Source organism: Genypterus blacodes, unplaced genomic scaffold (genome assembly GCF_046128005.1).
Source record: "Genypterus blacodes isolate CSIRO-AG114 ecotype Tasmania unplaced genomic scaffold, CSIRO-AGI_Gbla_v1 ptg000039l_1, whole genome shotgun sequence".
NCBI lineage: Eukaryota > Metazoa > Chordata > Actinopteri > Ophidiiformes > Ophidiidae > Genypterus > Genypterus blacodes.
In genome coordinates this window covers 7,434,574-7,461,866 of record NW_027466852.1, presented here as the reverse complement: position 1 = coordinate 7,461,866, position 27,293 = coordinate 7,434,574, and the positions used below count along the sequence as shown (strand labels likewise).

At 46.2% G+C, this 27,293-nt stretch overlaps 34 non-coding genes and 13 pseudogenes across 34 annotated transcripts; all 47 read left to right on the top strand.

Moving 5' to 3' along the window:
- The first annotated feature begins 103 nt into the window (after window positions 1-103).
- LOC142997249 (5S ribosomal RNA) lies at window positions 104-222 on the top strand. Its single transcript, XR_012961983.1, has one exon. It is a non-coding gene; the product is annotated as a 5S ribosomal RNA (ribosomal RNA).
- A 245-nt stretch (window positions 223-467) lies between these two features.
- On the top strand, window positions 468-586 carry LOC142997414 (5S ribosomal RNA). The gene has a single exon (XR_012962140.1). It is a non-coding gene; the product is annotated as a 5S ribosomal RNA (ribosomal RNA).
- Window positions 587-1,046: 460 nt separating this feature from the next.
- On the top strand, window positions 1,047-1,165 carry LOC142998133 (5S ribosomal RNA; annotated as a pseudogene).
- A 241-nt stretch (window positions 1,166-1,406) lies between these two features.
- On the top strand, window positions 1,407-1,525 carry LOC142997596 (5S ribosomal RNA). Its single transcript, XR_012962314.1, has one exon. It is a non-coding gene; the product is annotated as a 5S ribosomal RNA (ribosomal RNA).
- Window positions 1,526-1,770: 245 nt separating this feature from the next.
- On the top strand, window positions 1,771-1,889 carry LOC142997248 (5S ribosomal RNA). The gene has a single exon (XR_012961982.1). It is a non-coding gene; the product is annotated as a 5S ribosomal RNA (ribosomal RNA).
- Window positions 1,890-2,134: 245 nt separating this feature from the next.
- On the top strand, window positions 2,135-2,253 carry LOC142997657 (5S ribosomal RNA). The gene has a single exon (XR_012962372.1). It is a non-coding gene; the product is annotated as a 5S ribosomal RNA (ribosomal RNA).
- A 460-nt stretch (window positions 2,254-2,713) lies between these two features.
- Window positions 2,714-2,832, top strand: LOC142998260 (5S ribosomal RNA; annotated as a pseudogene).
- A 241-nt stretch (window positions 2,833-3,073) lies between these two features.
- On the top strand, window positions 3,074-3,192 carry LOC142998772 (5S ribosomal RNA). Its single transcript, XR_012963067.1, has one exon. It is a non-coding gene; the product is annotated as a 5S ribosomal RNA (ribosomal RNA).
- A 245-nt stretch (window positions 3,193-3,437) lies between these two features.
- Window positions 3,438-3,556, top strand: LOC142997413 (5S ribosomal RNA). The gene has a single exon (XR_012962139.1). It is a non-coding gene; the product is annotated as a 5S ribosomal RNA (ribosomal RNA).
- A 460-nt stretch (window positions 3,557-4,016) lies between these two features.
- On the top strand, window positions 4,017-4,135 carry LOC142998170 (5S ribosomal RNA; annotated as a pseudogene).
- A 241-nt stretch (window positions 4,136-4,376) lies between these two features.
- LOC142998083 (5S ribosomal RNA) lies at window positions 4,377-4,495 on the top strand (annotated as a pseudogene).
- Window positions 4,496-4,940: 445 nt separating this feature from the next.
- On the top strand, window positions 4,941-5,059 carry LOC142997690 (5S ribosomal RNA). Its single transcript, XR_012962404.1, has one exon. It is a non-coding gene; the product is annotated as a 5S ribosomal RNA (ribosomal RNA).
- Window positions 5,060-5,304: 245 nt separating this feature from the next.
- Window positions 5,305-5,423, top strand: LOC142998147 (5S ribosomal RNA; annotated as a pseudogene).
- Window positions 5,424-5,668: 245 nt separating this feature from the next.
- LOC142997294 (5S ribosomal RNA) lies at window positions 5,669-5,787 on the top strand. Its single transcript, XR_012962025.1, has one exon. It is a non-coding gene; the product is annotated as a 5S ribosomal RNA (ribosomal RNA).
- Window positions 5,788-6,247: 460 nt separating this feature from the next.
- On the top strand, window positions 6,248-6,366 carry LOC142998178 (5S ribosomal RNA; annotated as a pseudogene).
- Window positions 6,367-6,611: 245 nt separating this feature from the next.
- On the top strand, window positions 6,612-6,730 carry LOC142998146 (5S ribosomal RNA; annotated as a pseudogene).
- A 245-nt stretch (window positions 6,731-6,975) lies between these two features.
- Window positions 6,976-7,094, top strand: LOC142997409 (5S ribosomal RNA). The gene has a single exon (XR_012962135.1). It is a non-coding gene; the product is annotated as a 5S ribosomal RNA (ribosomal RNA).
- Window positions 7,095-7,554: 460 nt separating this feature from the next.
- On the top strand, window positions 7,555-7,673 carry LOC142997543 (5S ribosomal RNA). Its single transcript, XR_012962264.1, has one exon. It is a non-coding gene; the product is annotated as a 5S ribosomal RNA (ribosomal RNA).
- Window positions 7,674-7,918: 245 nt separating this feature from the next.
- On the top strand, window positions 7,919-8,037 carry LOC142997098 (5S ribosomal RNA). Its single transcript, XR_012961836.1, has one exon. It is a non-coding gene; the product is annotated as a 5S ribosomal RNA (ribosomal RNA).
- A 444-nt stretch (window positions 8,038-8,481) lies between these two features.
- LOC142997412 (5S ribosomal RNA) lies at window positions 8,482-8,600 on the top strand. Its single transcript, XR_012962138.1, has one exon. It is a non-coding gene; the product is annotated as a 5S ribosomal RNA (ribosomal RNA).
- Window positions 8,601-8,841: 241 nt separating this feature from the next.
- LOC142997703 (5S ribosomal RNA) lies at window positions 8,842-8,960 on the top strand. Its single transcript, XR_012962416.1, has one exon. It is a non-coding gene; the product is annotated as a 5S ribosomal RNA (ribosomal RNA).
- A 245-nt stretch (window positions 8,961-9,205) lies between these two features.
- On the top strand, window positions 9,206-9,324 carry LOC142998906 (5S ribosomal RNA). Its single transcript, XR_012963192.1, has one exon. It is a non-coding gene; the product is annotated as a 5S ribosomal RNA (ribosomal RNA).
- Window positions 9,325-9,569: 245 nt separating this feature from the next.
- On the top strand, window positions 9,570-9,687 carry LOC142998389 (5S ribosomal RNA; annotated as a pseudogene).
- Window positions 9,688-10,133: 446 nt separating this feature from the next.
- On the top strand, window positions 10,134-10,252 carry LOC142997947 (5S ribosomal RNA). The gene has a single exon (XR_012962649.1). It is a non-coding gene; the product is annotated as a 5S ribosomal RNA (ribosomal RNA).
- Window positions 10,253-10,715: 463 nt separating this feature from the next.
- LOC142997842 (5S ribosomal RNA) lies at window positions 10,716-10,834 on the top strand. Its single transcript, XR_012962550.1, has one exon. It is a non-coding gene; the product is annotated as a 5S ribosomal RNA (ribosomal RNA).
- A 457-nt stretch (window positions 10,835-11,291) lies between these two features.
- On the top strand, window positions 11,292-11,410 carry LOC142997281 (5S ribosomal RNA). Its single transcript, XR_012962014.1, has one exon. It is a non-coding gene; the product is annotated as a 5S ribosomal RNA (ribosomal RNA).
- Window positions 11,411-11,655: 245 nt separating this feature from the next.
- Window positions 11,656-11,774, top strand: LOC142997168 (5S ribosomal RNA). The gene has a single exon (XR_012961903.1). It is a non-coding gene; the product is annotated as a 5S ribosomal RNA (ribosomal RNA).
- Window positions 11,775-18,385: 6,611 nt separating this feature from the next.
- On the top strand, window positions 18,386-18,504 carry LOC142998867 (5S ribosomal RNA). Its single transcript, XR_012963155.1, has one exon. It is a non-coding gene; the product is annotated as a 5S ribosomal RNA (ribosomal RNA).
- Window positions 18,505-18,962: 458 nt separating this feature from the next.
- On the top strand, window positions 18,963-19,081 carry LOC142997157 (5S ribosomal RNA). Its single transcript, XR_012961892.1, has one exon. It is a non-coding gene; the product is annotated as a 5S ribosomal RNA (ribosomal RNA).
- A 245-nt stretch (window positions 19,082-19,326) lies between these two features.
- LOC142998866 (5S ribosomal RNA) lies at window positions 19,327-19,445 on the top strand. The gene has a single exon (XR_012963154.1). It is a non-coding gene; the product is annotated as a 5S ribosomal RNA (ribosomal RNA).
- A 245-nt stretch (window positions 19,446-19,690) lies between these two features.
- On the top strand, window positions 19,691-19,809 carry LOC142997747 (5S ribosomal RNA). The gene has a single exon (XR_012962458.1). It is a non-coding gene; the product is annotated as a 5S ribosomal RNA (ribosomal RNA).
- A 445-nt stretch (window positions 19,810-20,254) lies between these two features.
- On the top strand, window positions 20,255-20,373 carry LOC142997272 (5S ribosomal RNA). Its single transcript, XR_012962005.1, has one exon. It is a non-coding gene; the product is annotated as a 5S ribosomal RNA (ribosomal RNA).
- Window positions 20,374-20,618: 245 nt separating this feature from the next.
- Window positions 20,619-20,737, top strand: LOC142997293 (5S ribosomal RNA). The gene has a single exon (XR_012962024.1). It is a non-coding gene; the product is annotated as a 5S ribosomal RNA (ribosomal RNA).
- Window positions 20,738-21,196: 459 nt separating this feature from the next.
- On the top strand, window positions 21,197-21,315 carry LOC142997717 (5S ribosomal RNA). Its single transcript, XR_012962429.1, has one exon. It is a non-coding gene; the product is annotated as a 5S ribosomal RNA (ribosomal RNA).
- Window positions 21,316-21,560: 245 nt separating this feature from the next.
- Window positions 21,561-21,679, top strand: LOC142997502 (5S ribosomal RNA). Its single transcript, XR_012962226.1, has one exon. It is a non-coding gene; the product is annotated as a 5S ribosomal RNA (ribosomal RNA).
- A 385-nt stretch (window positions 21,680-22,064) lies between these two features.
- LOC142998383 (5S ribosomal RNA) lies at window positions 22,065-22,183 on the top strand (annotated as a pseudogene).
- Window positions 22,184-22,631: 448 nt separating this feature from the next.
- Window positions 22,632-22,750, top strand: LOC142998865 (5S ribosomal RNA). The gene has a single exon (XR_012963153.1). It is a non-coding gene; the product is annotated as a 5S ribosomal RNA (ribosomal RNA).
- A 245-nt stretch (window positions 22,751-22,995) lies between these two features.
- On the top strand, window positions 22,996-23,114 carry LOC142997490 (5S ribosomal RNA). The gene has a single exon (XR_012962214.1). It is a non-coding gene; the product is annotated as a 5S ribosomal RNA (ribosomal RNA).
- Window positions 23,115-23,580: 466 nt separating this feature from the next.
- On the top strand, window positions 23,581-23,699 carry LOC142997959 (5S ribosomal RNA). The gene has a single exon (XR_012962661.1). It is a non-coding gene; the product is annotated as a 5S ribosomal RNA (ribosomal RNA).
- Window positions 23,700-23,944: 245 nt separating this feature from the next.
- LOC142998270 (5S ribosomal RNA) lies at window positions 23,945-24,053 on the top strand (annotated as a pseudogene).
- Window positions 24,054-24,450: 397 nt separating this feature from the next.
- LOC142997958 (5S ribosomal RNA) lies at window positions 24,451-24,569 on the top strand. Its single transcript, XR_012962660.1, has one exon. It is a non-coding gene; the product is annotated as a 5S ribosomal RNA (ribosomal RNA).
- Window positions 24,570-24,814: 245 nt separating this feature from the next.
- On the top strand, window positions 24,815-24,933 carry LOC142997064 (5S ribosomal RNA). Its single transcript, XR_012961804.1, has one exon. It is a non-coding gene; the product is annotated as a 5S ribosomal RNA (ribosomal RNA).
- Window positions 24,934-25,330: 397 nt separating this feature from the next.
- Window positions 25,331-25,449, top strand: LOC142998142 (5S ribosomal RNA; annotated as a pseudogene).
- A 245-nt stretch (window positions 25,450-25,694) lies between these two features.
- LOC142997645 (5S ribosomal RNA) lies at window positions 25,695-25,813 on the top strand. The gene has a single exon (XR_012962361.1). It is a non-coding gene; the product is annotated as a 5S ribosomal RNA (ribosomal RNA).
- Window positions 25,814-26,258: 445 nt separating this feature from the next.
- LOC142997937 (5S ribosomal RNA) lies at window positions 26,259-26,377 on the top strand. Its single transcript, XR_012962639.1, has one exon. It is a non-coding gene; the product is annotated as a 5S ribosomal RNA (ribosomal RNA).
- Window positions 26,378-26,622: 245 nt separating this feature from the next.
- Window positions 26,623-26,741, top strand: LOC142998256 (5S ribosomal RNA; annotated as a pseudogene).
- A 245-nt stretch (window positions 26,742-26,986) lies between these two features.
- LOC142998099 (5S ribosomal RNA) lies at window positions 26,987-27,105 on the top strand (annotated as a pseudogene).
- The last annotated feature ends 188 nt before the right edge of the window (window positions 27,106-27,293 follow it).

Sequence of the window (27,293 nt, the reverse complement as noted above, 5' to 3'; positions counted from 1 at the left end):
TGTAAATTGTGATATACATGAACTTGAGTGTAGTCATGCGTACACGGTGACTTGAACTGGGTCTGTCTCACCTATAAAGAGCCTCTGTGTGGCTCCTCTCCTCGTTTACGGCCAGACCACTCTGAACATGCCCGATCTCGTCTGATCTCGGAAGCTAAGCAGCGTCGGGCCAGGTTAGTACTTGGATGGGAGACCGCCTGGGAATACCCGGTGCCGTAAGCATTTTGGCCGTCTGAGCAGCAGGCCTCACCTGGTCCTCCTCCCTCATGTTTCACTCCCTCTGTGAACACGCAATTTCCCTCGGGAGAACAAAGTTGTATCTTATCTTATCTGAAATGTTAGTGTTCTTCTGATGAAGGCATCATGTAAATTGTGATATACATGAACTTGAGTGTAGTCATGCGTACACGGTTACTTGAACTGGGTCTGTCTCACCTATAAAGAGCCTCTGTGTGGCTCCTCTCCTCGTTTACGGCCAGACCACTCTGAACACGCCCGATCTCGTCTGATCTCGGAAGCTAATCAGCGTCGGGCCAGGTTAGTACTTGGATGGGAGACCGCCTGGGAATACCCGGTGCTGTAAGCATTTTGGCCCTCTGAGCAGCAGGCCTCACCTGGTCCTCCTCCCTCATGTTTCACTCCCTCTGTCAACACCCAATGTCCCTCAGGAGAATAAAGTTGTATCTTATCTTATCTTTTATGAAAGCATACATTCAGAAAATGAGTATTGCACATGGGCATAATATGAGATGATTGAATGCACATGAGGAGTGAAGTACACGAGCCACTGTGTGACGATGATGATGATGATGATGATGATGATGAGGATAAAAGTGAGCGCCAGAGATGTAAGTGGTCCCTCTGTATCTTCTACGTGATGATTATCAGTTTCATTAGGTAAGACTTCATTATCCAGAAATGTGTGTTTCTGATGAAGGCATCATGTAAATTGTGATATACATGAACTTGAGTGAAGTCATGTGTACACGGCGACTTGAACTGGGTCTGTCTCACCTATAAAGAGCCTCTGTGTGGCTTCTCTCCTCGTTTACGTCCATACCACTCTGAACACGCCCGATCTCGTCTGATCTCGGAAGCTAATCAGCGTCGGGACAGGTTAGTACTTGGATGGGAGACCGCCTGGGAATACTCGGTGCCGTAAGCATTTTGGCCCTCTGAGCAGCAGGCCTCACCTGGTCCTCCTCCCTCATGTTTCACTCCCTCTGTCAACACGCAATTTCCCTCGAGAGAATAAAGTTGTATCTTATCTTATCTGAAATGTGTGTTAATGATGACGGCATCATGTCAATTGTGATATACATGAACTTGAGTGTAGTTTTGTGTACACGGTGACTTGAACTGGGTCTGTCTTACCTATAAAGAGCCTCTGAGTGGCTGCTTTCCTCGTTTACGGCCATACCACTCTGAACACGCCCGATCTCGTCTGATCTCGGGAGCTAAGCAGCGTCGGGCCAGGTTAGTACTTGGATGGGAAACCGCCTGGGAATACCTGGTGCAGTAAGCATTTTGGCCCTCTGAGCAGCAGGCCTCACCTGGTCCTCATCCCTCATGTTTCACTCCCTCTGTCAACACGCAATTTCCCTCGGGAGAATGAAGTTGTATCTTATCTTATCTGAAGTGTTAGTGTTCTTCTGATGAAGGCATCATGTAAATTGTGATATACATGAACTTGAGTGTAGTCATGCGTACACGGTGACTTGAACTGGGTCTGTCTCACCTATAAAGAGCCTCTGTGTGGCTCCTCTCCTCGTTTACGGCCAGACCACTCTGAACATGCCCGATCTCGTCTGATCTCGGAAGCTAAGCAGCGTCGGGCCAGGTTAGTACTTGGATGGGAGACCGCCTGGGAATACCCGGTGCCGTAAGCATTTTGGCCGTCTGAGCAGCAGGCCTCACCTGGTCCTCCTCCCTCATGTTTCACTCCCTCTGTGAACACGCAATTTCCCTCGGGAGAACAAAGTTGTATCTTATCTTATCTGAAATGTTAGTGTTCTTCTGATGAAGGCATCATGTAAATTGTGATATACATGAACTTGAGTGTAGTCATGCGTACACGGTTACTTGAACTGGGTCTGTCTCACCTATAAAGAGCCTCTGTGTGGCTCCTCTCCTCGTTTACGGCGAGACCACTCTGAACACGCCCGATCTCGTCTGATCTCGGAAGCTAATCAGCGTCGGGCCAGGTTAGTACTTGGATGGGAGACCGCCTGGGAATACCCGGTGCTGTAAGCATTTTGGCCCTCTGAGCAGCAGGCCTCACCTGGTCCTCCTCCCTCATGTTTCACTCCCTCTGTCAACACCCAATGTCCCTCAGGAGAATAAAGTTGTATCTTATCTTATCTTTTATGAAAGCATACATTCAGAAAATGAGTATTGCACATGGGCATAATATGAGATGATTGAATGCACATGAGGAGTGAAGTACACGAGCCACTGTGTGACGATGATGATGATGATGATGATGATGATGAGGATAAAAGTGAGCGCCAGAGATGTAAGTGGTCCCTCTGTATCTTCTATGTGATGATTATCAGTTTCATTAGGTAAGACTTCATTATCCAGAAATGTGTGTTTCTGATGAAGGCATCATGTAAATTGTGATATACATGAACTTGAGTGAAGTCATGTGTACACGGCGACTTGAACTGGGTCTGTCTCACCTATAAAGAGCCTCTGTGTGGCTTCTCTCCTCGTTTACGTCCATACCACTCTGAACACGCCCGATCTCGTCTGATCTCGGAAGCTAATCACCGTCGGGACAGGTTAGTACTTGGATGGGAGACCGCCTGGGAATACTCGGTGCCGTAAGCATTTTGGCCCTCTGAGCAGCAGGCCTCACCTGGTCCTCCTCCCTCATGTTTCACTCCCTCTGTCAACACGCAATTTCCCTCGAGAGAATAAAGTTGTATCTTATCTTATCTGAAATGTGTGTTAATGATGACGGCATCATGTCAATTGTGATATACATGAACTTGAGTGTAGTTTTGTGTACACGGTGACTTGAACTGGGTCTGTCTTACCTATAAAGAGCCTCTGAGTGGCTGCTTTCCTCGTTTACGGCCATACCACTCTGAACATGCCCGATCTCGTCTGATCTCGGAAGCTAAGCAGCGTCGGGCCAGGTTAGTACTTGGATGGGAGACCGCCTGGGAATACCCGGTGCCGTAAGCATTTTGGCCGTCTGAGCAGCAGGCCTCACCTGGTCCTCCTCCCTCATGTTTCACTCCCTCTGTGAACACGCAATTTCCCTCGGGAGAACAAAGTTGTATCTTATCTTATCTGAAATGTTAGTGTTCTTCTGATGAAGGCATCATGTAAATTGTGATATACATGAACTTGAGTGTAGTCATGCGTACACGGTTACTTGAACTGGGTCTGTCTCACCTATAAAGAGCCTCTGTGTGGCTCCTCTCCTCGTTTACGGCCAGACCACTCTGAACACGCCCGATCTCGTCTGATCTCGGAAGCTAATCAGCGTCGGGCCAGGTTAGTACTTGGATGGGAGACCGCCTGGGAATACCCGGTGCTGTAAGCATTTTGGCCCTCTGAGCAGCAGGCCTCACCTGGTCCTCCTCCCTCATGTTTCACTCCCTCTGTCAACACCCAATGTCCCTCAGGAGAATAAAGTTGTATCTTATCTTATCTTTTATGAAAGCATACATTCAGAAAATGAGTATTGCACATGGGCATAATATGAGATGATTGAATGCACATGAGGAGTGAAGTACACGAGCCACTGTGTGACGATGATGATGATGATGATGATGATGATGAGGATAAAAGTGAGCGCCAGAGATGTAAGTGGTCCCTCTGTATCTTCTATGTGATGATTATCAGTTTCATTAGGTAAGACTTCATTATCCAGAAATGTGTGTTTCTGATGAAGGCATCATGTAAATTGTGATATACATGAACTTCAGTGAAGTCATGTGTACACGGCGACTTGAACTGGGTCTGTCTCACCTATAAAGAGCCTCTGTGTGGCTTCTTTCCTCGTTTACGTCCATACCACTCTGAACACGCCCGATCTCGTCTGATCTCGGAAGCTAATCACCGTCGGGACAGGTTAGTACTTGGATGGGAGACCGCCTGGGAATACCCGGTGCCGTAAGCATTTTGGCCCTCTGAGCAGCAGGCCTCACCTGGTCCTCCTCCCTCATGTTTCACTCCCTCTGTCAACACGCAATTTCCCTCGGGAGAATAAAGTTGTATCTTATCTTATCTGAAATGTGTGTTTATGATGACGGCATCATGTCAATTGTGATATACATGAACTTGAGTGTAGTTTTGTGTACACGGTGACTTGAACTGGGTCTGTCTTACCTATAAAGAGCCTCTGAGTGGCTGCTTTCCTCATTTACGGCCATACCACTCTGAACACGCCCGATCTCGTCTGATCTCGGGAGCTAAGCAGCGTCGGGCCAGGTTAGTACTGGTATGGGAAACCGCCTGGGAATACCCGGTGCAGTAAGCATTTTGGCCCTCTGAGCAGCAGGCCTCACCTGGTCCTCCTCCCTCATGTTTCACTCACTCTGTCAACACCCAATGTCCCTCAGGAGAATAAAGTTGTATCTTATCTTATCTTATATGAAATCATACATTCAGAAAATGAGTATTGCACATGGGCATTGTATGAGATGATTGAATGCACATGAGGAGTGAAGTACACGAGCCACTGTGTGACAATGATGATGATGAGGATAAAAGTGAGCGTCAGAGATGTAAGTGGTCCCTCTGTATGTTCTATGTGATGATTATCAGTTTCATTAGGTAAGACTTCATTATCCAGAAATGTGTGTTTCTGATAAAGGCATCATGTAAATTGTGATATACATGAACTTGAGTGTAGTCATGCGTACACGGTGACTTGAACTGGGTCTGTCTCACCTATAAAGAGCCTCTGTGTGGCTCCTCTCCTCGTTTACGGCCAGACCACTCTGAACACGCCCGATCTCGTCTGATCTCGGAAGCTAATCAGCGTCGGGCCAGGATAGTACTTGGATGGGAGACCGCCTGGGAATACCCGGTGCCGTATGCATTTTGGCCCTCTGAGCAGCAGGCCTCACCTGTTCCTCCTCCCTCATGTTTCACTCCCTCTGTCAACACGCAATTTCCCTCGGGAGAATAAAGTTGTATCTTATCTTATCTGAAATGTTAGTGTTCTTCTGATGAAGGCATCATGTAAATTGTGATATACATGAACTTGAGTGTAGTCATGCGTACACGGTGACTTGAACTGGGTCTGTCTCACCTAAAAAGAGCCTCTGTGTGGCTGCTCTCCTCGTTTACGGCCATACCACTCTGAACACGCCTGATCTCGTCTGATCTCGGAAGCTAAGCAGCGTCGGGCCAGCTAAGTACTTGGATGGGAGACCGCCTGGGAATACCCGGTGCAGTAAGAGTTTTGGCCCTCTGAGCAGCAGGCCTCACCTGGTCCTCCTCCCTCATGTTTCACTCCCTCTGTGAACACGCAATTTCCCTCGGGAGAACAAAGTTGTATCTTATCTTATCTGAAATGTTAGTGTTCTTCTGATGAAGGCATCATGTAAATTGTGATATACATGAACTTGAGTGTAGTCATGTGTACACAGTGACTTGAACTGGGTCTGTCTCACCTATAAAGAGCCTCTGTGTGGCTGCTCTCCTCGTTTACGGCCATACCACTCTGAACACGCCCGATCTCGTCTGATCTCGGAAGCTAATCAGCGTCGGGCCAGGTTAGTACTTGGATGGGAGACCGCCTGGGAATAACCGGTGCCGTAAGCATTTTGGCCCTCTGAGCAGCAGGCCTCACCTGGTCCTCCTCCCTCATGTTTCACTCCCTCTGTCAACACCCAATGTCCCTCATGAGAATAAAGTTGTATCTTATCTTATCTTATATGAAAGCATACATTCAGAAAATGAGTATTGCACATGGGCATAATATGAGATGATTGAATGCACATGAGGAGTGAAGTACACGAGCCACTGTGTGACGATGATGATGATGATGATGATGATGATGAGGATGAAAGTGAGCGCCAGAGATGTAAGTGGTCCCTTTGTATGTTCTATGTGATGATTATCAGTTTCATTAGGTAAGACTTCATTATCAAGAAATGTGTGTTTCTGATGAAGGCATCTTGTAAATTGTGATATACATGAACTTGAGTGTAGTCATGTGTACACGGTGACTTGAACTGGGTCTGTCTCACCTAAAAAGAGCCTCTGTGTGGCTGCTCTCCTCGTTTACGGCCATACAACTCTGAACACGCCCGATCACGTCTGATCTCGGAAGCTAAGCAGCATCGGGCCAGGTTAGTACTTGGATGGGAGACCGCCTGGGAATATCCGGTGCAGTAAGCATTTTGGCCCTCTGAGCAGCAGGCCTCACCTGGTCCTCCTCCCTCATGTTTCACTCCCTCTGTGAACACGCAATTTCCCTCGGGAGAAAAAAGTTGTATCTTATCTTATCTGAAATGTCACTTTTCTTCTGATGAAGGCATCATGTAAATTGTGATATACATGAACTTGAGTGTGGTCATGTGTACACGGTGACTTGAACTGGGTCTGTCTCACCTAAAAAGAGCCTCTGTGTGGCTGCTCTCCTCGTTTACGGCCATACCACTCTGAACACGCCTGATCTCGTCTGATCTCGGAAGCTAAGCAGCGTCGGGCCAGCTAAGTACTTGGATGGGAGACCGCCTGGGAATACCCGGTGCAGTAAGAGTTTTGGCCCTCTGAGCAGCAGGCCTCACCTGGTCCTCCTCCCTTATGTTTCACTCCCTCTGTCAACACGCAATTTCCCTCGGGAGAATAAAGTTGTATCTTATCTTATCTGAAATGTTAGTGTTCTTCTAATGAAGGCATCATGTAAACTGTGATATACATGAACTTGAGTGTAGTCATGTGTACACTGTGACTTGAACTGGGTCTGTCTCACCTATAAAGAGCCTCTGTGTGGCTGCTGTCCTCGTTTACGGCCATACCACTCTGAACACGCCGGATCTCGTCTGATCTCGAAAGCTAAGCAGCGTTGGGCCAGGTTAGTACTTGGATGGGAGACCGCCTGGGAATACCCGGTGCCGTAAGCATTTTGTTCCTCTGAGCAGCAGGCCTCACCTGGTCCTCCTCCCTCATGTTTCACTCCCTCTGTCAACACCCAATGTCCCTCGGGAGAATAAAGTTGTATCTTATCTTATCTTATATGAAAGCATACATTCAGAAAATGAGTATTGCACATGGGCATAATATGAGATGATTGAATGCACATGAGGAGTGAAGTACTCGAGCAACTGTGTGACGATGATGATGATGATGATGATGATGATGAGGATGAAAGTGAGCGCCAGAGATGTAAGTGGTCCCTCTGTATGTTCTATGTGATGATTATCAGTTTCATTAGGTAAGACTTCATTATCCAGAAATGTGTGTTTCTGATGAAGGCATCATGTAAATTGTGATAAACATGAACTTGAGTGTAGTCATGTGTACACGGTGACTTGAACTGGGTCTGTCTCACCTAAAAAGAGCCTCTGTGTAGCTGCTCTCCTCGTTTACGGCCATACCACTCTGAACACGCCCGATCTCGTCTGATCTCGGAAGCTAATCAGCGTTGGGACAGGTTAGTACTTGGATGGGAGACCGCCTGGGAATACCCGGTGCCGTAAGCATTTTGGCCCTCTGAGCAGCAGGCCTCACCTGGTCCTCCTCCCTCATGTTTCACTCCCTCTGTCAACACGCAATTTCCCTCGGGAGAATAAAGTTGTATCTTATCTTATCTGAAATGTTAGTGTTCTTCTGATGAAGGCATCATGTAAATTGTGATATACATGAACTTGAGTGTAGTCATGCGTACACGGTGACTTGAACTGGGTCTGTCTCACCTATAAAGAGCCTCTGTGTGGCTGCTCTCCTCGTTTACGGCCATACCACTCTGAACACGCCTGATCTCGTCTGATCTCGGAAGCTAAGCAGCGTCGGGCCAGGTAAGTACTTGGATGGGAGACCGCCTGGGAATACCCGGTGCCGTAAGCATTTTGGCCCTCTGAGCAGCAGGCCTCACCTGGTCCTCCTCCCTCATGTTTCACTCCCTCTGTCAACACCCAATGTCCCTCGGGAGAATAAAGTTGTATCTTATCTTATCTTATATGAAAGCATACATTCAGAAAATGAGTATTGCACATGGGCATAATATGAGATGATTGAATGCACATGAGGAGTGAAGTACACGAGCCACTGTGTGACAATGATGATGATGAGGATGATAGATAGCGTCAGAGATGTAAGTGGTCCCTCTGTATGTTCTATGTGATGATTATCAGTTTCAATAGGTAAGACTTCATTATCCAGAAATGTGTGTTTCTGATAAAGGCATCATGTAAATTGTGATATACATGAACTTGAGTGTAGTCATGTGTAAACGGTGAATGAACTGGGTCTGTCTTACCTTTAAAGAGCCTCTGTGTGGCTGCTCTCCTCGTTTACGGCCATACCACTCTGAACACGCTCGATCTCGTCTGATCTCGGAAGCTAAGCAGCGTCGGGCCAGGTTAGTACTTGGATGGGAGACCGCCTGGGAATACCCGGTGCAGTAAGCATTTTGGCCCTCTGAGCAGCAGGCCTCACCTGGTCCTCCTCCCTCATGTTTCACTCCCTCTGTCAACACGCAATTTCCCTCGGGAGAATAAAGTTGTATCTTATCTTATCTGAAATGTGTGTTTATGATGAAGGCATCATGTCAATTGTGATATACATGAACTTGAGTGTAGTTATGTGTACACGGTGACTTGAACTGGGTCTGTCTTACCTATAAAGAGCCTCTGAGTGGCTGCTTTCCTCGTTTAAGGCCATACCACTCTGAACACGCCCGATCTCGTCTGATCTCGGAAGCTAATCAGCGTCGGGCCAGGTAAGTACTTGGATGGGAGACCGCCTGGGAATACCCGGTGCCGTAAGCATTTTGGCCCTCTGAGCAGCAGGCCTCACCTGGTCCTCCTCCCTCATGTTTCACTCCCTCTGTGAACACGCAATTTCCCTCGGGAGAACAAAGTTGTATCTTATCTTATCTGAAATGTTAGTGTTCTTCTGATGAAGGCATCATGTAAATTGTGATATACATGAACTTGAGTGTAGTCATGCGTACACGGTGACTTGAACTGGGTCTGTCTCACCTATAAAGAGCCTCTGTGTGGCTCCTCTCCTCGTTTACGGCCAGACCACTCTGAACACGCCCGATCTCGTCTGATCTCGGAAGCTAAGCAGCGTCGGGCCAGGTTAGTACTTGGATGGGAGACCGCCTGGGAATACCCGGTGCCGTAAGCATTTTGGCCGTCTGAGCAGCAGGCCTCACCTGGTCCTCCTCCCTCATGTTTCACTCCCTCTGTGAACACGCAATTTCCCTCAGGAGAACAAAGTTGTATCTTATCTTATCTGAAATGTTAGTGTTCTTCTGATGAAGGCATCATGTAAATTGTGATATACATGAACTTGAGTGTAGTCATGCGTACACGGTGACTTGAACTGGGTCTGTCTCACCTATAAAGAGCCTCTGTGTGGCTCCTCTCCTCGTTTACGGCCATACCACTCTGAACAAGCCTGTCTCGTCTGATCTTGGAAGCTAAGCAGCATCGGGCCAGCTTAGTACTTGGATGGGAGACCCCCTAGGAATACCCGGTGCCGTAAGCATTTTGGCCCTCTGAGCAGCAGGCCTCACCTGGTCCTCCTCCCTCATGTTTCACTCCCTCTGTCAACACCCAATGTCCCTCAGGAGAATAAAGTTGTATCTTATCTTATCTTATATGAAAGCATACATTCAGAAAATGAGTATTGCACATGGGCATAATATGAGATGATTGAATGCACATGAGGAGTGAAGTACACGAGCCACTGTGTGACAATGATGATGATGAGGATGAAAGTGAGCGTCAGAGATGTAAGTGGTCCCTCTGTATGTTCTATGTGATGATTATCAGTTTCATTAGGTAAGACTTCATTATCCAGAAATGTGGTGTTTCTGATAAAGGCATCATGTAAATTGTGATATACATGAACTTGAGTGTAGTCATGTGTACACGGTGACTTGAACTGGGTCTGTCTCAGCTATAAAGAGCCTCTGTGTGGCTGCTCTCCTCGTTTACGGCCATACCACTCTGAACACGCCCGATCTCGTCTGATCTTGGAAGCTAAGCAGCATCGGGCCAGGTTAGTACTTGGATGCGAGACCCCCTGGGAATACCTGGTGCCGTAAGCATTTTGGCCCTCTGAGCAGCAGGCCTCACCTGGTCCTCCTCCCTCATGTTTCACTCCCTCTGTCAACACCCAATGTCCCTCAGGAGAATAAAGTTGTATCTTATCTTATCTTATATGAAAGCATACATTCAGAAAATGAGTATTGCACATGGGCATAATATGAGATGATTGAAAGCACATGAGGAGTGAAGTACACGAGCCACTGTGTGACAATGATGATGATGATGATGATGATGATGATGAGGATAAAAGTGAGCGCCAGAGATGTAAGTGGTCCCTCTGTATGTTCTATGTGATGATTATCAGTTTCATTAGGTAAGACTTCATTAACCAGAAATGTGTGTTTCTGATGAAGGCATCATGTAAATTGTGATATACATGAACTTGAGTGTAGTCATGTGTACACGGTGACTTGAACTGGGTCTGTCTCACCTATAAAGAGCCTCTGTGTGGCTTCTCTCCTCGTTTACGTCCATACCACTCTGAACACGCCCGATCTCGTCTGATCTCGGAAGCTAATCAGCGTCGGGCCAGCTTAGTACTTGGATGGGAGACCGCCTGGGAATACCGGGTGCCGTAAGCATTTTGGCCCTCTGAGCAGCAGGCCTGACCTGGTCCTCCTCCCTCATGTTTCACTCCCTCTGTCAACACCCAATGTCCCTCAGGAGAATAAAGTTGTATCTTATCTTATCTTATATGAAATCATACATTCAGAAAATGAGTATTGCACATGGGCATAATATGAGATGATTGAATGCACATGAGGAGTGAAGTACACGAGCCACTGTGTGACGATGATGATGATGATGATGATGATGGTGATAAAAGTGAGCGCCAGAGATGTAAGTGGTCCCTCTGTATGTTCTATGTGATGATTATCAGTTTCATTAGGTAAGACTTCATTATCCAGAAATGTGTGTTTCTGATAAAGGCATCATGTAAATTGTGATATACATGAACTTGAGTGTAGTCATGTGTACACGGCGACTTGAACTGGGTCTGTCTCACCTATAAAGAGCCTCTGTGTGGCTGCTCTCCTCGTTTACGGCCATACCACTCTGAACACGCCCGATCTCGTCTGATCTCGGAAGCTAAGCAGCGTCGGGCCAGGTTAGTACTTTGATGGGAGACCGCCTGGGAATACCCGGTGCAGTAAGCATTTTGGCCCTCTGAGCAGCAGGCCTCACCTGGTCCTCCTCCCTCATGTTTCACTCCCTCTGTGAACACGCAATTTCCCTCGGGAGAACAAAGTTGTATCTTATCTTATCTGAAATGTTAGTGTTCTTCTGATGAAGGCATCATGTAAATTGTGATATACATGAACTTGAGTGTAGTCATGTGTACACGGTGACTTGAACTGGGTCTGTCTCACCTATAAAGAGCCTCTGTGTGGCTGCTCTCCTCGTTTACGGCCATACCACTCTGAACACGCCCGATCTCGTCTGATCTCGGAAGCTAAGCAGCGTCGGGCCAGGTTAGTACTTGGATGGGAGACCGCCTGGGAATACCCGGTGCAGTAAGCATTTTGGCCCTCTGAGCAGCAGGCCTCACCTGGTCCTCCTCCCTCATGTTTCACTCCCTCTGCCAACACCCAATGTCCCTCAGGAAAATAAAGTTGTATCTTATCTTATCTTATATGAAAGCATACATTCAGAAAGTGAGTATTGCACATGGGCATAATATGAGATGATTGAATGCACATGAGGAGTGAAGTACACGAGCCACTGTTTGACGATGATGGTGATGATGATGATGATGATGATGAGGATGAAAGTGAGCGCCAGAGATGTAAGTGGTCCCTCTGTTTGTTCTATGTGATGATTATCAGTTTCATTAGGTAAGACTTCATTATCCAGAAATGTGTGTTTCTGATGAAGGCATCATATAAATTGTGATATACATGAACTTGAGTGTAGTCATGTGTACCCGGTGACTTGAACTGGGTCTGTCTCACCTAAAAAGAGCCTCTGTGTGGCTGCTCTCCTCGTTTACGGCCATACCACTCTGAACACGGAAGTAAGAGGAGGTGTGTGTGAGCTCCAGGCGTGCGTGTATTTTGACTGATCCTGTGCGGCAATTTTGATTTTGAGTTTGAACTGTGGCGTTTCTTTAAGCCCAGATTTTTCGTTTCTTTGATTGCTCGGTTTTTGGAGCCACCCCCAGCAGTTTTGACTGTCTGGGGGACACTTTAAGTTATTTATTTGTTTGTTTGGTTTGTGTTTTCCTGATGGAAAATAGTTTATACTGTGCTCCAAGTATGGTCAGAACCAGAAGAAAGGGAGCCAGAGTCGCTGCACCGGGCCCGGACCGGACGGCCGAGGCAAACGAGCCGATGGTGAAAGACCATCGGGCGTACAGGACCGTGGACGGTCAGAATATGACGGGAGAAATGGAGGACACACGTGCGGTGACAGCGCCTGACGTAGCCGAAAATGCGGAAGGAGGAAGAGGGCAGGAGAGAGAAATCATCAGAGAGGAAGAGATACGGATTATTAAGGATAAAGCTGAAGAGTTTCAGCAAAATTTAACGCTCGCCCTGGAGCTGATTGGAGAAGATAAAGTGACCGCAATGGAGCTGATCCAGGCAATACAAGACACTTGTGGGAAAATCATCGCCTGCCGGTACACAGGCAGAAATAAATATGAGATCACAATGAATCACCCGAAGGGGAAAGAAAGACTATTGGACGGCATAAAAATTGGACAGACCGCGATCATGTCCAAGGAGTTATGTAATGATGAGCTGGTGGTCTCGTTTCTGGGGCTGCCGGCGTATATCACGGACAGCGTCATTCTGGGCAAGCTGAACAGCTGGGGAGTGAGTGCAGTATCCCCGATCATCAGGAGAATGTGGCCGGGAACTAGAATTGCTGACGGAACAAGATACGTGAAAGTTAAATTCACGGAGACGGTCCAATCACTTCCATATTCGACCAAGTTTGAGACGGCTTTTGGAGCAGAGTTCTTCAGAGTTTTGCACGACAAACAGGTGAAAGTGTGCAGACAGTGCATACAGACTGGTCATATCCTGAGGGACTGTCCAGATTTCCTTTGTAGAAAATGTGGAGAGCAGGGGCACTATGCAAGGGAGTGCATGGGCAGAGGGAACAAATGCCAGAGCTGCAAAAAGGAGAGCAGCAGATGTGTTTGTGAGGACGTTGATCATGCTCCAGGGACGGGAGGAAAGCAACGTGAGGAGCAGGAAGAATCGAGAGAGAATATCTCTGAGAGGGAGGAGACCGAGAAGGATCGTGCGGAGGGGGAAGCGGAGAAAGGAAGAGACATACTGGAGTCGGACGGAGAGCAAGGAATGGAGGTGAGAGGATCGACAGCTGAGGTGCCGGGACATGGAGACGCAGCAGAGGGGCAGAGTGTGGATACATCGGAGAGAAAGGAGAGGAAGGTGAAAATTGTTCAACTTCAGCGGCCCCCAGAATCAGACTCAGAGATATGCTTGACGGGGTCTCAAGAGTCGGGGAACTCGGAGTCTGATATGGACCTCGGAAACAGCCAGGAGCTGGGGAAGAGAAGACTGCAATGGATGCTGAAGACAAGGGGATCAAAAAGAGGAAAAAGTAAGACGTGAACTGTAGCATAAAGATGATGGGCCTGATTTATCTCTATGTATTTACAATGTTAAAAATACTATCGCAAAACACAAACGGCTTAAGATGTATTAACAAGATGCGAGATGTTTTAAGGGTGGATACTTTTGACATCCTCTGTGTACAAGAGACTAAGTGGACAAGGGAGTGGAGAAGCTATCTGAGGGATACATGGGCTGGAAAAGTGTGGGCAAACAACGGTGTAAATGGACGAGCCGGAGTCGCTATTTTTGCTAAAGGAGATAAGATCCAAAATGTTAAGGAAATAGTGAAGGATGATGAGGGAAGGGTGATCGGTATTGAATTTATTTACAGGAATGTGCTTTACAAACTTTTGAATATTTATGCACCGAATGAGGACAACAAGCCTGGAATTTTCTTTGATCAACTAAAACCGCATTTGGGAGGGAACATTTGTGTAGTGGGGGATTTTAACTGTGCACTTACGAGGTTGGATATATCAAGCAACAATACATACAAAAGTGATATAAGTAGGAAATCGCTAAATGAGCTTTTTGACTATTTCAACCTGGTAGATCTGTGGAGGGTGCGCAATATGGGAGAAAGGGGCTTTTCCAGACGACAGACGGTTCTGGGGAAACTTAAACAGTCCAGGATTGACTTATGTCTATTAGCATCTGGGCTGGAAAAAAAGATTTCAAAATGCTGGTATGAGTTCACAGGGTTTAGCGATCATGCAAGGTTATGGGTGGAGCTGGGGGAGAAAGAGCACAAAGGTGGAGGGTTATGGTGTTTAAATAACAGTGTTTTGCTGGATGGAAAATATAGGGAGAAAGTTGAAAATCTACTGAAAGAAAGAAAAAGAGAACTGCAGGGTGAGGGTTGTATAAATATGGGGGAGTGGTGGGAGGAGGTGAAATTGCACATCAAAAAAGTGACAATAAACTATTGTAAAAATAAAATGGAGAAGGAAAGAAGGACTGAGTATAGTTTAAGAGACCAGATTAGTAAAGAGCTGGAAAGGTCGATTGCAGAGGAAAACTTCAACAATCTAAAATATCTCATGCTGAGAAAACAATTAGATGAGCTTGAGAAGAAACGGAGCAGAGGGGCAGCTATCAGATCAAGGATGAAGGATATTTTAGAAGGGGAAAAGAATACAAGTTTCTTTTTAGGGCTTGAAAATAGACAGCAAAAGAAAGCTCATCTGCAAAACCTGAAAAATGAAGAGGGTAAGACAATGGAGAAGACAGGGGAAATGCTGGAGGTGGCTCATAAACATTTTAAAAAACTTTTTTCAAAGATGGAGGTAAACTCTACAGACCACAGTGTTTTTGAAGGGATAGAAAAAAAATTAGGGGAAGAGGACAGAGCAGACTGTGATAAAAACATAACAGAGGAAGAATTGGAAAGAGCAATAAATGGTTTGAATAAGAACAAAAGTCCAGGGCTGGATGGGTTATCGGGGGAATTTTACATCACCTTTAAACAGGTGATAAAGCCAATTCTCCTGAGAATCTTTCAATGCATGGAGCGGGAGGGGAAAGCATCTGGGGACTTCTTCACGGGGCTAATCCGAGTGGTGTATAAGAATAAGGGTGACAAAGGTGATTTGGGGAATTATAGGCCAATTAGTCTGCTAAATACAGATTATAAAATACTGGCTAAAATCCTGGCAAACAGATTGAAGGAGGTGATAGGCACAGTGGTGAATCCCTGTCAGTGTTATGGTGTGGTAGGGAGAGACATTAGTGACATCATCTTATCGATCCAGGACATCTTTGACAAAATGAATCAGAAGGGAGGGCTGTACATAGGGGTTGATTTAGAGAAGGCGTTTGATAGGGTGGATCATGATTTTTTGTTTAAAACACTGGAAAAGATGGGTTTCGGGGAAGGTTTCACTAAATGGATTAGGTTAATATATAGGAATGCCATCAGTAGGGTGAAAATAAACGGGAGGTTAACTGAGAGCTTCGCTCTGGAGAGGTCAATCAGGCAAGGATGCCCGCTTTCAGCTATGTTATACTCCATAGCGGCAGAACCCTTGTCTGCCCTCATTAGGAGGGACCCAGGGATTTTGGGGATTGAAATGGAAGATAAAACGGACACAAAAATCTACCAGTACGCAGATGACATAAGTATTACGGTTAGGGATGAGAGGAGTGTAGACAGGGTGCTGCAGCATGTAGAGTGCTATGAGAGGGCATCTGGGGCCAAAATCAATGCGGAAAAAACCAAGCTAATGGGCTTTGGTGATGGTTTCGATTGTGTAAATAAATGGAATTTTGTAAAGAGAAATGAAATGGTGAAGGTTTTGGGTGTATACGTAGGTAAGAATCGAGATGCAGCAACAAAACAAACGTGGGGTGAAATAGAGGGAAAAATCAAAATGCGATTGGATTTCTGGTCCGGGAGGAAATTGAATCTAAGGGGTAAAGTGATAGTAACTAACGCCCTCCTCCTGTCCAAGTGTCAGTATGCGCTAAGAGTCTGTGAAATGCCGGACAGGGTAATAGGAAAGCTGAATGACATGATGAGTGCTTTCATCTGGAATAAAACAGCATTTGATAGCCAGGAAGGTGCTCATCAATGGGCAGAAGGAGGGCGGTTTGAAATTGGTGGACCTGAAAAGTAAAAAGCTTAGTGCACGGATTCGACTGTTAGGGAAATTTATGGGAAACGCAAAGATTTACGCGTGGCAGAAGTGCCTCGACTCTTGCCTACAGGGGTGGGATAATAGAGGAGTGTTTAATCTATGTAGGGAAACGGAGCAAAGGGAAAGAGCACAGGTTAATGCATTTACAGGGGAAATACTTGAAGCGTGGAATATTTTACTGGGGGATTTAAAGTTTAGATGTGAGACTGCGGAGCAGGTGTTACACCAACCAGTTTTCAGAAATCCGGCAATAAGGTGTCAGGGGAAGGTATTTTCAGGGAGGTACTTGGAGGAACTAGGTTTAAATCAGGTGAAGCACTTTATCCAAAGAGGTGGTGGATTTCTGCAGGAGGAAGTAATCCAGGAGGTTAGGGGAAGATTAGGGAAAGTGAGACCAATAGAGATCAAAAGACTATGCCAGAGAATTTTAGAGGGGTTACCTCGTAGCTGGGTGGCGCTGGTGAAGGGGAGGAGGGCAGAGAAGGCTCTGGAGTTGGTCAGTTTCTCCCTCATCCAAGGAGGGAAAGAGCATGACATACGATCAGTTAACTCCAAGATACTATATAGAGTGTTTTTGGGAAAGGAAAAGAAGAAAGCGGCAGCTGAGGAAGTATGGCTAAGGCAGTTCCATGGGCTTCAGAGGGAGCACATTTGGTCAGATCTAAATGTGAAGTTCATTTCATCAGAGTGCTTTGATACAAATTTCAGGCTCAGACACAATAGAATATTTGTCAATTTGGTGCTAAACCAGATAAATAGACTCAACAGCAAGGTTTGTGATATATGTGAGGTGGAAGTGGAGACATTTAGGCACTTTATTTTTGAATGTAAGGAGTTAAAAGTGTTTTTTGAGAAACTGGACCAATGCTTTCAAAAATGTAGAGTCACAATCACGGAAAAGGAAAAATGGGAGAGGTTTTTTCTATTTGGGTATAAGGAAAGGAAAGCAGGGGTGAACAAATGGCTTATCAATTACATTCTGAGTTATGCCAAACATGTCATCAGACTTCGGAGAAACTATTCACATTTCGAGGACAAAAAAGTGAACATCTGGAGATTTTTCTGTAACTTTATGAAAAGGAATGTGAGTCTGCTGTGGGATGGTGGGGACAAGAATTTCAAACAAAAGGTGCTGGAAGATAACTGTCTATTTGTGTGTGGAAATCAGGGTGGGGTGCAAATGTCAATAGGTCAAGGGTGAGGGGTGATGGGTGAAGGAAAAAAAAAAAGAAAAAAAAAAAGATGTGATGAATGGTGTTATGGATTGTTGGAAATAATTGGATTTGATTTGAAATGACTTGTATTTACTTGTGTAAAATGTATTTGTAAAAATATTTATTTTTTGATAATAAAAGACAAAAAAAAAAACACGCCCGATCTCGTCTGATCTCGGAAGCTAAGCAGCATCAGGCAAGGTTCGTACTTGGATGGGGGACCGCCTGGGAATACCCGGTGCAGTAAGCATTTTGGCCCTCTGAGCAGCAGGCCTCACCTGGTCCTCCTCCCTCATGTTTCACTCCCTCTGTGAACACGCAATTTCCCTCGGGAGAACAAAGTTGTATCTTATGTTATCTTATATGAAATCATACATTCAGAAAATGAGTATTGCACATGGGCATAATATGAGATGATTGAATGCACATGAGGAGTGAAGTACACGAGCCACTGTGTGACGATGATGATGATGATGATGAAAGTGAGCGTCAGAGATGTAAGTGGTCCCTCTGTATGTTCTATGTGATGATTATCAGTTTCATTAGGTAAGACTTCATTATCCAGAAATGTGTGTTTCTGGTGAAGGCATCATGTAAATTGTGATATACATGAACTTGAGTGTAGTCATGTGTACACGGTGACTTGAACTTGGTCTGTCTCACCTATAAAGAGCCTCTGTGTGGCTGCTCTCCTCGTTTACGGCCATACCACTCTGAACACGCCCGATCTCGTCTGATCTCGGAAGCTAATCAGCGTCGGGCCAGGTTAGTACTTGGATGGGAGACCGCCTGGGAATACCCGGTGCCGTAAGCATTTTGGCCCTCTGAGCAGCAGGCCTCACCTGGTCCTCCTCCCTCATGTTTCACTCCCTCTGTCAACACCCAATGTCCCTCAGGAAAATAAAGTTGTATCTTATCTTATCTTATATGAAAGCATACATTCAGAAAATGAGTATTGCACATGGGCATAATTTGAGATGATTGAATGCACGAGGAGTGTAGTACACGAGCCACTGTGTGACGATGATGATGATGATGATGATGATGATGAGGATAAAAGTGAGCGCCAGAGATGTAAGTGGTCCCTCTGTATGTTCTATGTGATGATTATCAGTTTCATTAGGTAAGACTTCATTATCCAGAAATGTGTGTTTCTGATAAAGGCATCATGTAAATTGTGATATACATGAACTTGAGTGTAGTCATGTGTACACGGTGACTTGAACTGGGTCTGTCTCACCTATAAAGAGCCTCTGTGTGGCTGCTCTCCTCGTTTACGGCCATACCACTCTGAACACGCCCGATCTCGTCTGATCTCGGAAGCTAAGCAGCGTCGGGCCAGGTTAGTACTTGGATGGGAGACCACCTGGGAATACCCGGTGCAGTAAGCACTTTGGCCCTCTGAGCAGAAGGCCTCACCTGGTCCTCCTCCCTCATGTTTCACTCCCTCTGTGAACACGCAATTTCCCTCGGGAGAATAAAGTTGTATCTTATCTTATCTGAAATGTTAGTGTTCTTCTGATGAAGGCATCATGTAAATTGTGATATACATGAACTTGAGTGTAGTCATGTGTACACGGTGACTTGAACTGGGTCTGTCTCACCTATAAAGAGCCTCTGTGTGGCTGCTCTCCTCGTTTACGGCCATACCACTCTGAACACGCCCGATCTCGTCTGATCTCGGAAGCTAATCAGCGTCGGGCCAGGTTAGTACTTGGATGGGAGACCGCCTGGGAATACCCGGTGCCGTAAGCATTTTGGCCCTCTGAGCAGCAGGCCTCACCTGGTCCTCCTCCCTCATGTTTCACTCCCTCTGTCAACATGCAATTTCCCTCGGGAGAATAAAGTTGTATCTTATCTTATCTGAAATGTTAGTGTTCTTCTGATGAAGGCAACATATAAATTGTGATATACATGAACTTGAGTGTAGTCATGTGTACACGGTGACTTGAACTGGGTCTGTCTCACCTATAAAGAGCCTCTGTGTGGCTGCTCCCCTCGTTTACGGCTATACCACTCTGAACACGCCTGATCTCGTCTGATCTCGGAAGCAAAGCAGCGTCGGGCCAGGTTAGTACTTGGATGGGAGACCGCCTGGGAATACCCGGTGCCGTAAGAATTTTGGCCCTCTGAGCAGCAGGCCTCACCTGGTCCTCCTCCCTCATGTTTCACTCCCTCTGTCAACACCCAATGTCCCTCAGGAGAATGAAGTTGTATCTTATCTTATCTTATATGAAATCATACATTCAGAAAATGAGTATTGCACATGGGCATAATATGAGATGATTGAATGCACATGAGGAGTGAAGTACACGAGCCACTGTGTGACAATGATGATGATGAGGATGAAAGTGAGCGTCAGAGATGTAAGTGGTCCCTCTGTATGTTCTATGTGATGATTATCAGTTTCATTAGGTAAGACTTCATTATCCAGAAATGTGTGTTTCTGATAAAGGCATCATGTAAATTGTGATATACATGAACTTGAGTGTAGTCATGTGTACACGGTGACTTGAACTGGGTCTGTCTCACCTATAAAGAGCCTCTGTGTGGCTGCTCTCCTCGTTTACGGCCATACCACTCTGAACACGCCCGATCTCGTCTGATCTCGGAAGCTAAGCAGCGTCGGGCCAGGTTAGTACTTGGATGGGAGACCGCCTGGGAATACCCGGTGCAGTAAGCGTTTTGGCCCTCTGAGCAGCAGGCCTCACCTGGTCCTCCTCCCTCATGTTTCACTCCCTCTGTGAACACGCAATTTCCCTCGGGAGAACAAAGTTGTATCTTATCTTATCTGAAATGTTAGTGTTCTTCTGATGAAGGCATCATGTAAATTGTGATATACATGAACTTGAGTGTAGTCATGTGTACAAAGTGACTTGAACTGGGTCTGTCTCACCTATAAAGAGCCTCTGTGTGGCTGCTCTCCTCGTTTACGGCCATACCACTCTGAACACGCCCGATCTCGTCTGATCTCGGAAGCTAATCAGCGTCGGGCCAGGTTAGTACTTGGATGGGAGACCGCCTGGGAATAACCGGTGCCGTAAGCATTTTGGCCCTCTGAGCAGCAGGCCTCACCTGGTCCTCCTCCCTCATGTTTCACTCCCTCTGTCAACACCCAATGTCCCTCATGAGAATAAAGTTGTATCTTATTTATCTTATATGAAAGCATACATTCAGAAAATGAGTATTGCACATGGGCATAATATGAGATGATTGAATGCACATGAGGAGTGAAGTACACGAGCCACTGTGTGACGATGATGATGATGATGATGATGATGATGAGGATGAAAGTGAGCGCCAGAGATGTAAGTGGTCCCTCTGTATGTTCTATGTGATGATTATCAGTTTCATTAGGTAAGACTTCATTATCCAGAAATGTGTGTTTCTGATAAAGGCATCATGTAAATTGTGATATACATGAACTTGAGTGTAGTCATGTGTACACGGTGACTTGAACTGGGTCTGTCTCACCTATAAAGAGCCTCTGTGTGGCTGCTCTCTTCGTTTACGGCCATACCACTCTGAACATGCCCGATCTAGTCTGATCTCGGAAGCTAATCAGCGTCGGGCCAGGTTAGTACTTGGATGGGAGACCGCCTGGGAATACCCGGTGCCGTAAGCATTTTGGCCCTCTGAGCAGCAGGCCTCACCTGGTCCTCCTCCCTCATGTTTCACTCCCTCTGTGAACACGCAATTTCCCTCGGGAGAACAAAGTTGTATCTTATCTTATCTGAAATGTTAGTGTTCTTCTGATGAAGGCATCATGTAAATTGTGATATACATGAACTTGAGTGTAGTCATGCGTACACGGTGACTTGAACTGGGTCTGTCTCACCTATAAAGAGCCTCTGTGTGGCTCCTCTCCTCGTTTACGGCCAGACCACTCTGAACACGCCCGATCTCGTCTGATCTCGGAAGCTAAGCAGCGTCGGGCCAGGTTAGTACTTGGATGGGAGACCGCCTGGGAATACCCGGTGCCATAAGCGTTTTGGCCCTCTGAGCAGCAGGCCTCACCTGGTTTTATCTTATCTTATCTTATATGAAAGCATACATTCAGAAAATGAGTATTGCACATGGGCATAATATGAGATGATTGAATGCATATGAGGAGTGATGTACACGAGCCACTGTGTGACGATGATGATGATGAGGATGAAAGTGAGCGTCAGAGATGTTAGTGGTCCCTCTTTATGTTCTATGTGATGATTATCGGTTTCATTAGGTAAGACTTCATTATCCAGAAATGTGTGTTACTGATGAAGGCATCATGTAAATTGTGATATACATGAACTTGAGTGTAGTCATGTGTACACGGTGACTTGAACTGGGTCTGTCTCACCTATAAAGAGCCTCTGTGTGGCTGCTCTCCTCGTTTACAGCCATACCACTCTGAACAGGCCCGATCTCGTCTGATCTCGGAAGCTGGTCAGCGTCGGGCCAGGTTAGTACTTGGATGGGAGACTGCCTGGGAATACCCGGTGCCGTTAGCATTTTGGCCCTCTGAGCAGCAGGCCTCACCTGGTCCTCCTCCCTCATGTTTAACTCCCTCTGTCAACACCCAATGTCCCTCGGGAGAATAAAGTTGTATCTTATCTTATCTTATATGAAAGCATACATTCAGAAAATGAGTATTGCACATGGGCATAATATGAGATGATTGAATGCACATGAGGAGTGAAGTACACGAGCCACTGTGTGACGATGATGATGATGATGATGATGAAAGTGAGCGTCAGAGATGTAAGTGGTCCCTCTGTATGTTCTATGTGATGATTATCAGTTTCATTAGGTAAGACTTCATTATCCAGAAATGTGTGTTTCTGATAAAGGCATCATGTAAATTGTGATATACATGAACTTGAGTGTAGTCATGTGTACACGGTGACTTGAACTGGGTCTGTCTCACCTATAAAGAGCCTCTCTGTGGCTGCTCTCCTCGTTTACGGCCATACCACTCTGAACACGCCCGATCTCGTCTGATCTCGGAAGCTAATCAGCGTCGGGCCAGGTTAGTACTTGGATGGGAGACCGCCTGGGAATACCCGGTGCCGTAAGCATTTTGGCCCTCTGAGCAGCAGGCCTCACCTGGTCCTCCTCCCTCATGTTTCACTCCCTCTGCGAACACGCAATTTCCCTCGGGAGAACAAAGTTGTATCTTATCTTATCTGAAATGTTAGTGTTCTTCTGATGAAGGCATCATGTAAATTGTGATATACATGAACTTGAGTGTAGTCATGCGTACACGGTGACTTGAACTGGGTCTGTCTCACCTATAAAGAGCCTCTGTGTGGCTGCTCTCCTCGTTTACGGCCATACCACTCTGAACACGCCTGATCTCGTCTGATCTCGGAAGCTAAGCAGCGTCGGGCCAGGTTAGTACTTGGATGGGAGACCGCCTGGGAATACCCGGTGATGTAAGCATTTTGGCCCTCTGAGCAGCAGGCCTCACCTGGTCCTCCTCCCTCATGTTTCACTCCCTCTGTCAACACCCAATGTCCCTCAGGAAAATAAAGTTGTATCTTATCTTATCTTATATGAAAGCATACATTCAGAAAATGAGTATTGCACATCGGCATAATATGAGATGATTGAATGCACATGAGGAGTGAAGTACACGAGCCAGTGTGTGACGATGATGATGATGATGATGATGATGATGATGATGAGGATGAAAGTGAGCGCCAGAGATGTAAGTTGTCCCTTTGTATGTTCTATGTGATGATTATCAGTTTCATTAGGTAAGACTTCATTATCCAGAAATGTGTGTTTCTGATGAAGGCATCATGTAAATTGTGATATACATGAACTTGAGTGTAGTCATGTGTACACGGTGACTTGAACTGGGTCTGTCTCACCTAAAAAGAGCCTCTGTGTGGCTGCTCTCCTTGTTTACGGCCATACAACTCTGAACACGCCTGATCTCGTCTGATCTCGGAAGCTAAGCAGCGTCGGGCCAGGTTAGTACTTGGATGGGAGACCGCCTGGGAATACCCGGTGCAGTAAGCATTTTGGCCCTCTGAGCAGCAGACCTCACCTGGTCCTCCTCCCTCATGTTTCACTCCCTCTGTGAACACGCAATTTCCCTCGGGAGAATAAAGTTGTATCTTATCTTATCTGAAATGTCACTGTTCTTCTGATGAAGGCATCATGTAAATTGTGATATACATGAACTTGAGTGTAGTCATGCGTACACGGTGACTTGAACTGGGTCTGTCTCACCTATAAAGAGCCTCTGTGTGGCTACTCTCCTCGTTTACGGCCATACCACTCTGAACACGCCTGATCTCGGAAGCTAAACAGCGTCGGGCCAGGTTAGTACTTGGATGGGAGACCGCCTGGGAATACCCGGTGCCGTAAGCGTTTTGGCCCTCTGAGCAGCAGGCCTCACCTGGTTTTATCTTATCTTATCTTATATGAAAGCATACATTCAGAAAATGAGTATCGCACATCGGCATAATATGAGATGATTGAATGCACATGAGGAGTGAAGTACACGAGCCACTGTGTGACGATGATGATGATGATGATGATGATGAGGATGAAAGTGAGCGCCAGAGATGTAAGTGGTCCCTTTGTTTGTTCTATGTGATGATTATCAGTTTCATTAGGTAAGACTTCATTATCCAGAAATGTGTGTTTCTGATGAAGGCATCATGTAAATTGTGATATACATGAACTTGAGTGTAGTCATGTGTACACGGTGACTTGAACTGGGTCTGTCTCACCTAAAAAGAGCCTCTGTGTGGCTGCTCTCCTTGTTTACGGCCATACAACTCTGAACACGCCTGATCTCGTCTGATCTCGGAAGCTAAGCAGCGTCGGGCCAGGTTAGTACTTGGATGGGAGACCGCCTGGGAATACCCGGTGCAGTAAGCATTTTGGCCCTCTGAGCAGCAGACCTCACCTGGTCCTCCTCCCTCATGTTTCACTCCCTCTGTGAACACGCAATTTCCCTCGGGAGAATAAAGTTGTATCTTATCTTATCTGAAATGTCACTGTTCTTCTGATGAAGGCATCATGTAAATTGTGATATACATGAACTTGAGTGTAGTCATGCGTACACGGTGACTTGAACTGGGTCTGTCTCACCTATAAAGAGCCTCTGTGTGGCTCCTCTCCTCGTTTACGGCCATACCACTCTGAACACGCCTGATCTCGTCTGATCTCGGAAGCTAAGCAGCGTCGGGCCAGGTTAGTACTTGGATGGGAGACCGCCTGGGAATACCCGGTGCCGTAAGCGTTTTGGCCCTCTGAGCAGCAGGCCTCACCTGGTTTTATCTTATCTTATCTTATATGAAAGCATACATTCAGAAAATGAGTATTGCACATGGGCAAAATATGAGATGATTGAATGCACATGAGGAGTGAAGTACACGAGCCACTGTGTGACGATGATGATGATGATGATGATGATGATGATGAAAGTGAGCGTCAGAGATGTTAGTGGTCCCTCTTTATATTCTATGTGATGATTATCAGTTTCATTAGGTAAGACTTCATTATCCAGAAATGTGTGTTTCTGATGAAGGCATCATGTAAATTGTGATATACATGAACTTGAGTGTAGTCATGCGTACATAGTGACTTGAACTGGGTCTGTCTCACCTATAAAGAGCCTCTGTGTGGCTGCTCTCCTCGTTTACGGCCATACCACTCTGAACACGCCCGATCTCGTCTGATCCCGGAAGCTGATCAGCGTAGGGCCAGGTTACTACTTGGATGGGAGACCGCCTGGGAATACCCGGTGCCGTAAGCATTTTGGCCCTCTGAGCAGCAGGCCTCACCTGGTCCTCCTCCCTCATGTTTCACTCCCTCTGTCAACACGCAATTTCCCTCGGGAGAATAAAGTTGTATCTTATCTTATCTGAAATGTTAGTGATCTTCTGATGAAGGCAACATGTAAATTGTGATATACAGGAACTTGAGTGTAGTCATGTGTACACGGTGACTTGAACTGGGTCTGTCTCACCTATAAAGAGCCTCTGTGTGGCTGCTCTCCTCATTTACGGCCATACCACTCTGAACACGCCTGATCTCGTCTGATCTCGGACGCTAAGCAGCGTCGGGCCAGGTTAGTACTTGGATGGGAAACCGCCTGGGAATACCTGGTGCCGTAAGCATTTTGGCCCTTTGAGCAGCAGGCCTCACCTGGTCCTCCTCCCTCATGTTTCACTCCCTCTGTCAACACCCAATGTCCCTCGGGAGAATAAAGTTGTATCTTATCTTATCTTATATGAAAGCATACATTCAGAAAATGAGTATTGCACATGGGCATAATATGAGATGATTGAATGCACATGAGGAGTGAAGTACACGAGCCACTGTGTGGCAATGATGATGATGAGGATGAAAGTGAGCGTCAGAGATGTAAGTGGTCCCTCTGTATGTTCTATGTGATGATTATCAGTTTCATTAGGTAAGACTTCATTATCCAGAAATGTGTGTTTCTGATAAAGGCATCTTGTAAATTGTGATATACATGAACTTGAGTGTAGTCATGTGTACACGGTGACTTGAACCGGGTCTGTCTCACCTATAAAGAGCCTCTGTGTGGCTGCTCATCTCGTTTACGGCCATACCACTCTGAACACGCCCGATCTCGTCTGATTTCGGAAGCTAAGCAGCGTCGGGCCAGGTTAGTACTTGGATGGGAGACCGCCTGGGAATACCCAGTGCAGTAAGCATTTTGGCCCTCTGAGCAGCAGGCCTCACCTGGTCCTCCTCCCTCATGTTTCACTCCCTCTGTGAACACGCAATTTCCCTCGGGAGAATAAAGTTGTATCTTATCTTATCTGAAATGTTAGTGTTCTTCTCATGAAGGCATCATGTAAATTGTGATATACATGAACTTGAGTGTAGTCATGCGTAAACAGTGACTTGAACTGGGTCTGTCTCACCTATAAAGAGCCTCTGTGTGGCTGCTTTCCTCGTTTAAGGCCATACCACTCTGAACACGCCCGATCTCGTCTGATCTCGGAAGCTAATCACCGTCGGGCCAGGTTAGTACTTGGATGGGAGACCGCCTAGGAATACCCGGTGCAGTAAGCATTTTGGCCCTCTGAGCAGCAGGCCTCACCTGGTCCTCCTCCCTCATGTTTCACTCCCTCTGTCAACACGCAATTTCCCTCGGGAGAATATAGTTGTATCTTATCTTATCTGAAATGTTAGTGTTCTTCTGATGAAGGCATCATGTAAATTGTGATATACATGAACCTGAGTGTAGTCATGCGTACACGGTGACTTGAACTGGGTCTGTCTCACCTATAAAGAGCCTCTGTGTGGCTGCTCTTCTCGTTTACGGCCATACCACTCTGAACACGCCCGATCTCGTCTGAGCTCGGAAGCTAAGCAGCGTCGGGCCAGGTTAGTACTTGGATGGGAGACAGCCTGCGAATACCCGGTGCAGTAAGCATTTTGGCCCTCTGAGCAGCAGGCCTCACCTGGTCCTCCTCCCTCATGTTTCACTCCCTCTGTGAACATGCAATTTCCCTCGGGAGAACAAAGTTGTATCTTATCTTATCTGAAATGTTAGTGTTCTTCTGATGAAGGCATCATGTAAATTGTGATATACATGAACTTGAGTGTAGTCATGTGTACACG